The sequence below is a fragment of the Benincasa hispida genome, chromosome 7, assembly GCF_009727055.1.
Source record: "Benincasa hispida cultivar B227 chromosome 7, ASM972705v1, whole genome shotgun sequence".
Lineage (NCBI taxonomy): Eukaryota > Viridiplantae > Streptophyta > Magnoliopsida > Cucurbitales > Cucurbitaceae > Benincasa > Benincasa hispida.
Window position 1 is genome coordinate 9,083,364 of NC_052355.1, and position 9,497 is coordinate 9,092,860.

Below are 9,497 nucleotides of genomic sequence, written 5' to 3' on the forward strand. Positions count from 1 at the left end.
TTTAATTTTTTTAATGAGTAATGCCTCTCTTGCTTTTGTATGTGATCTATGAAGCACAAACACAGATACGGTAACACGATACGGATACGATCAGATACAACGATTCGTTAATTTCTAAAAAATTAAGATATGGATACGTTTAAGGATACGTCATTTTTCTATATATTTTTTTAATATATATATTTCTAACAAACGAGGATATTAATACGTTGAATTTACATTTTCTTTTTCTTAAAAAAATCTAGGATATAATTAAATTTAGCATACAAATTAATAACAATAGTATAAAATAGAATATAAACACTAAAAATACAATTAAAAAAAAATCAACATGTAAGATGTTGAAGTACAATAGTTAATAAAATGTAATAGAAGAGTGACTCATATTGCAAAGAAGAAGAAGATTAGAGGGAGAAGTATGAAGATAAACGACGAACTTTTTCATTGAATTGTTTTTTTCATTGAATTGTTGAAGATATCCAAATGGTTTATAATTTGGTGAATTTTGTGGGGACTCAAATGTGAAGATGAAGATTAGATGATTCTAGGGTTTGGTCTTTTATTTATTTTTTTCGTTTTAGTTTTGGACTCAAGTAGTGAGCTTTTTAAATAAGTTGCCTAGTTTTATATTGAGAAAGATTAGATGAGTTACTTGTCTTTTTTCTTTAAAAAAAGGGTACACGTAGAAATAGATACGTCAAATTGTGTGTCAGATACATATCTGAGAAGTATCTGGAAGTATCGGTATCCGATACGTGTCTGATACAGATTCTTTTCCTCACATGAAGTATTTTAAGATGACAAAAATTGTGTAAGATCTTCATGCTCACGATTTCAGAATAATTTGGATTCGACACATGTATATAGCCTCAAATTCTCCTACATCTCTTGTGACCTAGCCACACTATTTACTTATTTTAAACTATTTCCAAAGGGAAGAGTATCCCTACAAACCAAAACATTGGTCGTTTTAATATTTTCTGTCCTCACTCACATGCTTCCAAATTAAACACACTTAATTTAAGAGATCACACCACATAAGATTGTTCCAAATTAAACAAGCTTGACTTTGGAATTTCTATGATCGAGTCACTGTATACCTTGTTAGTATAGACGGTAACTTTTAATTTTTTTAAACATTTTTTAACCATAGTTTAATATCTTCGAGATTTGGATATTGTGGAGTGTGAAGATATATTATGGTAAACTAGGTAAATGGGAGAGATTTTAGGTCCTATATTTAGTTTGTATTTTTTACAATTAATTTTGTACAAACTAAACTTTTGATTAATGAATCTAAATACGGGTGAACAAATTGTTTCTCTATTAAATAAAAAAGATAAAGGGATGTATAGTTGAATAATTTTGTCGATAATTTAATAGAATAAACCCTCTTTAATCGACACTTGTTATGTACGTCGGTGCAATGCAACAATAATATTAAAAAAATAATCATTCTCTCCAAAAACATAATAAAAATAAACAGATCATTTATTTGATTAATTTACAACATACTATTATAATAAATTATAATTAATTAAAATTTTCAAATATTCCAAGCCCAAGAAATGAAATTAGGGCCCTCGGAGAAAACATAATTTTGAAAACTCGTTTTTCCTTTGCGACATTTCTTCTTGAATCCAAAATCGTCTTTCTTAATTTAAAATTTTTTAGAAAAAATAAATAGGCTAAATGATGTTTGTTAAAAACAAAAAATTGAAAATCGAATACAAAAAAAAAAAAAAAGCCTTTTTTTTTTTTTTTTAATTTCTTGATCTGAGCCTCTGGACATCTTTTCTCCCTCACATCTTGATGTGGGTGATTATTGTATTCTATTCGGAGTTCTTGAGTCATTGTCAGGCTTGATTTGTTCATACTTATTATATAATAATAAAATAATAATAATAATAATAATAATAATTATTATTATTATTATATTATTGTAAAATTGATGAAGCTCAATTATTAGGGATTTTTAAAAAATAATATTATTTTAATAAGTAAGGACAAAAATAGGGTTGAGAGAAAAATTATGAGAAAAATAGGATTGATGAATCATGGATCTAGTATACGATTTAGGATATTGTGGACTAGGTCCACGAGTTCCAAGCCATTTCTCTCTAATTTCTTCTGCTTTAGCCATTGTCGCCACCGAGAAGCTTGTCGCATGAGAAGTAAAGGAATGGTGAAGTTTCATAGTGAAAGCAGGATCGTCTCAATTTCAATTTTCACACCTAATCAAAATTTATATAACATAATTATGCATTGCAAAGAGAATTCACAACATACTTCTCTAGAAGGAATTAGAGAAGAATTAAAACCTTACTTTTGACATATCTAACTTTGAGTTTAAACATGATCCACCTGCACGTCTTTACATATATGTTTAAATTACATAAAATAATGTAGGATTTTTTTTTATTAGATTGAGTTTATGCTGATGAAATAATAATTATTTTAATCATAATTTTCTTTAAATTATATTTTTTTTTTGTCATTATTTATCAAAATAAGATTAAAAAATTCCAATTATTACGGTTTCTTAAATATGGAATAATTTGATCTGACCGATAGTTTTAGAATACTCTCTCTTCCCTCATAACAAAAAAATCTCACAAAATCTTATAATTTTCTTGTTGACTTTATTTTTTTATTTGGAAAAAATTAGAAATGAATTAAAATATTATAACATTATTTTATTGCTTTAAAAAATAATAAAAACTAACATTAATGATTAATGATGAATATGATTTTCTTTCTGGCATGAATCATGTTTCTTTCTTTTTTCTTTTTTTTTTTTTTTTTTTCAGATATGCATTGGATATCAGGAACAAAAAGAAATTTAGGGTTTGTACGGTAGAAAATTTGAAAACAAAGAATTCAATGAAAACAGAGTTGTATTTTATGTTTTCAGTTATGTGTTTGATAGTACATTTAGAAATTGGAATCTAATTTAAATAATTGTTTATAAATACGTATTATGTAATGTATTATAAATTTATTTATGAACATATTTTATGTTAAATTTTTTTTTGTATAATTATCATTTTATAATATTATATAATACGTATTTTACTTTTCAAAAAATGAATTGACTTTATAAGATGACATACTTAGTTCTACGTATTTTTATCTTTATTTGATATAATTCTGTACTTTAAAATTCAAAATTCAAAATCTATATACAATGAACATAAAAATGATGTTTTTGGAATTTGCAATGTTTTGATCAGAAAATCCAAAAACAGTTTTCAGAAACAGAATTTGGATTCTCTACCAAATATGGTCGGAATGAATTTGAATTTGTATTAATTTTTATGTAGTATTTATCTTATGTTATTTGTCTTGTATGTATATTTGACTCAAGTTGTCGTCACTGGATTGACCTTTCTTAGAAGTGTACTAGAAGAGTGGATTACTCAAGTGTTGTTGAAGTTAGAGTGTTGGATGAAGTTTTCAGTTGATTGAAATGAGTTTAGTTTTTAAAGAGCATTCAATGTTGAAGAGATTAGGGAATTCTCAATTTATTTGGACGATATGTTTTACTCGATTTCGAACATGGTGCATATTGAAAATCCATATGACAAAATTGTAAGTAGGTGCAATTGAATCTCTTGTATGGAATCTTCATGAACAATTTGTGTAATTGGTTTGGCTTCCAAAGGAAGGTCGTTGTATTTCGGTTTGAAAAATTGGAACAAAATGAGTTTTTGCAAACCGGTAAAATTTTCTATTTCATTCCAATAAGTTCTTGAATTACAATAATTGCAAACATATGATTGACTAATTAATAGTATAAAAACATGAAAAATCTAAAATAAATAAATAAATATATATATATATATATATATATGTCACCACATTTTACATGTTTGTCTTCCTTTATTTATATTTAATTTTACATATATATATATATCAATTCTTTATTTGCATATATTAATTAAAAATAAACACTATCACCATATATATATTCATTTTTTTTTTTTGTTATATAGTAATCCTTACTATTTTTTAGCAATATTTGAATTTAAATGTAATTAATTTTTGTTTTATAAAAAACTTGAATTATGATATATTATTTTTTTTAGAAAAATAACATATCAAATTAATAATATCTTGAATTCAAATGGATAGAAAACAAATATGTTATATAAATTCAAATTAATTATAAATTAAAAATAGTTGTAAGGATATTCTTGAAACATTATGTAAATTTATAATTTTCTCGAGTTGAAATCCTACTACAAACCAATACATTTTCAAAATATTGATATATGCAAAATATTTCTATAAAATGAACATGTAATCTAAAATGTCGAATATCTATATATCCGTATATCTATTAGTTCCCTTCATCTAAGATTCTGGTTATCCACATTTTATAAAAACAAATGATTCCTAAAAGTCAAGATATTTGAGTTAAATGATTTTCACAATAGTGTGAATCAGAATAACATATCTTGACCATGATATTGATCGAGTAAGAGATGGTGTTTTCTCTTAGAGTCTTCTATTAAAACATGATAGAATTTTTGTTTTTTTATGAGAAAAGAAAACTAGTAATTCTATAAGAGTGGGTTTAATTTTTATATACTAACATAGTATAGATGTTTAATAGGAGAGTTATGTTTTACTTAATTAGCCTAGTAAGATAAATAATGACCCTAAAAGATTAAAGTGGAAGATAATGTACCTGAGCCATATTAATGATAAGTATAGAAAGATTTAAAATTTTTCCTGCTTCATAAGTGATATTTTCACAAATTTTAGAACATTTTTTATCCTTTGATAGATTAGCTTTCATTTTTATTTCTTAATATTTTAATATATATATATATCAGATTTAATATTATTATATAGAATTTTAATTTTTAAAATATCATTAATTACATTATTTCTCCGATCAATAAAATTTTGAAGTTTTTAAATATTTCCTTATCAATATCATTTTCAAAATTTGACTTTATTTTTGTTATTTATTAATTCTTAAATTAATGTTCCTTGATCATTCTGTGAATTCGATTATTTTCTTCGATATTTCTAGTTAAAAATTGATCATCTCTTCATTAAAATCTAAAATATATGTGAATATACTGAAAATTTTTAATATATAACATTATTTATTTGTTGATGTATTTAAAAATATACTAAAAAATATAAATACAAGTACTATATATTGTTCGTATATAATACGATATATGGATACATTGTTTTGTACCAGTGCATATCAAGTATACCCTATAGAAACTTCAAATATATTGTGTTATATATCAAATATATATATTTTTTTTTCATTGAAGCTTCTTTCTAAATCTTGTTTTATTTATGACTCAACAGTTTTCATATTTTTAGTGAAACATTCTTTACTTCTGTAGATTTTGAAAAAAAAAAAAAAAAAACTATTTTGAAATGTTCATAACGACGACTATCTATTTAGACTAGTGAGGTAAAAAGCCTAGGATAACATTAAATTTTAAATTAAAAATGAGAGTTTGTTTTACTATGTTTTTATTGAAGAGAGCGGAAAAAAAAAATCAAATCGAATCAAATGGAAAAAAACATATCTGAAAAAAAAAAAAAAAAGAAAAAAGAAAGAAACATGATTCATGCCAGAAAGAAAATCATATTCATCATTAATCATTAATGTTAGTTTTTATTATTTTTTAAAGCAATAAAATATGTTTATAATATTTTAATTCATTTCTAATTTTTTCCAAATAAAAAATAAAGTCAACAAGAAAATTATAAGATTTTTGTGAGATTTTTTTGTTATGAGGGAAGAGAGAGTATTCTAAAACTATCGGTCAGATCAAATTATTCCATATTTAAGAAACCGTAATAATTGGAATTTTTTAATCTTATTTTGATAAATAATGACAAAAAAAAATATAATTTAAAAGAAAATTATGATTAAAAATAATTATTATTTCATCAGCATAAACTCAATCTAATAAAAAAAAATCCTACATTATTTTATGTAATTTAAACATATATGTAAAGACGTGCAGGTGGATCAATGTTTAACTCAAAGTTAGATATGTCAAAAGTAAGGTTTTAATTCTTCTCTATATTCCTTCTAGAGAAGTATGTTGTGAATTCTCTTTGCAATGCATAATTATGTTATATAAATTTTGATTAGGTGTGAAAATTGAAATTGAGACGATCCTGCTTTCACTATGAAATCACCATTCCTTTACTTCTCATGCGACAAGCTTCTCGGTGGCGACAATGGCTAAGCAGAAGAAAATTAGAGAGAAATGGCTTGGAACTCGTGGACCTAGTCCACAATATCTAAATCGTATACTAGATCCATGATTCATCAATCCTATTTTTCTCATAATTTTTCTCTCAACCCTATTTTTGTCCTTACTTATTAAATAATATATTTTTTTAAAAATCCCTAATAATTGAGCTTCATCAATTTTACAATAATATAATAATAATAATAATTATTATTATTATTATTATTATTATTTTATTATTATAATAAGTATGAACAAATCAAGCCTGACAATGACTCAAGAACTCCGAATAGAATACAATAATCACCCACATCAAGATGGTAGGAGAAAAGATGTCAGAGGCTCAGATCAAGAAATTAAAAAAAAAAAAAAGGCTTTTTTTTTTTTTTTTGTATTCGATTTTCAATTTTTTGTTTTTCAAACATCATTTAGCCTATTTTTTTTCTAAAAAATTTTAAATAAGAAAGACGATTTTGGATTCAAGAAGAAATGTCGCAAAGGAAAAACGAGTTTTCAAAATTATGTTTTCTCCGAGGGCCCTAATTTCATTTCTTGGGCTTGGAATATTTGAAAATTTTAATTAATTATAATTTATTATAATAGTATGTTGTAAATTAATCAAATAAATGATCTGTTTATTTTTATTATTTTTTGGAGAGAATGATTTATTTTTAATATTATTGTTGCATTGCACCGACGTACATAACAAGTGTCGATTAAAGAGGGTTTATTCTATTAAATTATCGACAAAATTATTCAACTATACATCCCTTTATCTTTTTTATTTAATAGAGAAACAATTTGTTCACCCGTATTTAGATTCATTAATCAAAAGTTTAGTTTGTACAAAATTAATTGTAAAAAATACAAACTAAATATAGGACCTAAAATCTCTCCCATTTACCTAGTTTACCATAATATATCTTCACACTCCACAATATCCAAATCTCGAAGATATTAAACTATGGTTAAAAAATGTTTAAAAAAATTAAAAGTTACCGTCTATACTAACAAGGTATACAGTGACTCGATCATAGAATTCCAAAGTCAAGCTTGTTTAATTTGGAAACAATCTTATGTGGTGTGATCTCTTAAATTAAGTGTGTTTAATTTGGAAGCATGTGAGTGAGGACAGAAAATATTAAAACGACCAATGTTTTGGTTTGTAGGGATAACTCTTCCCTTTGGAAATAGTTTAAAATAAGTAAATAGTGTGGCTAGGTCACAAGAGATGTAGGAGAATTTGAGGCTATATACATGTGTCGAATCCAAATTATTCTGAAATCGTGAGCATGAAGATCTTACACAATTTTTGTCATCTTAAAATACTTCATGTGAGGAAAAGAATCTGTATCAGACACGTATCGGATACGATACTTCCAGATACTTCTCAGATATGTATCTGACACACAATTTGCGTATCTATTTCTACGTGTACCTTTTTTTAAAGAAAAAAGACAAGTAACTCATCTAATCTTTCTCAATATAAAACTAGGCAACTTATTTAAAAAGCTCACTACTTGAGTCCAAAACTAAAACGAAAAAATAAATAAAGACCAAACCCTAGAATCATCTAATCTTCATCTTCACATTTGAGTCCCCACAAAATTCACCAAATTATAAACCATTTGGATATCTTCAACATTCAATGAAAAAAACATTCAATGAAAAGTTCGTCGTTTATCTTCATACTTCTCCCTCTAATCTTCTTCTTCTTTGCAATATGAGTCACTCTTCTATTACATTTTATTAACTATTGTACTTCAACATCTTACATGTTGATTTTTTTTAATTGTATTTTTAGTGTTTATATTCTATTTTATACTATTGTTATTAATTTGTATGCTAAATTTAATTATATCCTAGATTTTTTTAAGAAAAGAAAATGTAAATTCAACGTATTAATATCCTCGTTTGTTAGAAATATATATATTAAAAATATAGAAAAATGACGTATCCTTAAACGTATCCATATCTTAATTTTTTAGAAATTAACGAATCGTTGTATCTGATCGTATCCGTATCGTGTTACCGTATCTGTGTTTGTGCCTTCATAGATCACATACAAAAGCAAGAGAGGCATTACTCATTAAAAAAATTAAAAGAAAAACAATAAAATGAGTGTAGACATGGTAAAGGTCATCAAGATTATTTACCACCGTTTGTCAAATATTGTTAAGGAATACAAGGTTGAAAGGTCTATTCAAATATCTAGAACTTTATCAAACTTATTAAGTAGAAATCATTGAAATAATCAAGAGTCAACAAATGCAGCAAATGCATAATATCAGTTTCCAAAAATATGATGAACTTAAACTACACACTTTAGAGAATCTTGAAGATATGCATACAAAATCAGTTTCCACAATTGAAATTTTATTCATGTTAATAGTTAGAATGGTGAAAATTATAATGTTAGATTGTTTATCTTCTTCATCTAATCATTACATATAATATAATGGTCACATTTTAAAATTCTTCGTTTTTGGTTTCCAATTTTAAATTACAAGTAGACTTTTTAAAATTAAATTTAGAGAGTTGAAAATATAATTTTGTACTTCATTCGCATTTTAATTCTCCAACTACAGTTTTTTCTATACTCAATATATTATTCTCTCTAATGAGGATCTTTCATCCTTCTATTTGTCAATATTTGATGTCTCTTTCCAACAAATTTTCTCATATCTTCCTGATTAGACTAAACAAAAAGAAAGAATGATATATAAAATTATCGTTGTTAACTTATTTTGTTTGTTTCCTTCTCAAAAAAGAAAGTTGGACAAAATGGTTACAATTTTCCAACCTTCTCTAAATATCATCAAGCGAATATTTGTCGATAATTCTAAATTATTCGAAATCCTACCACTTGTTTATTATAAAAATTATTTCAAAACACATTTTTAATTACTCGAAAATAATTTTGAAGAATGACTAAATGCAAAGTTTATAATCATTTTAAAAATAAGAAACATATATTTATATAATATAAAAATAATTCTCACTAAGTTATAAAAAGGATAAGGCATTGGGGATAGTTGTGTGTGAGTGTTCCAGTAAAGCAATCTCTAATAAAGTTTTATTTGAAACCATGTCTCTTGTTGGGAAGTTTGTGAGTGAATTAAAAAATAAATGCACCTGCTCACATATTAATGAAGTCTTCAAAGACAAAGTTTCTCACATTCCAATATTTCCCCAACCATCTTCCAAATGTTGAAGTTCATGAAGGTGATTGGGACAGCCATGGAGTGCATCAGT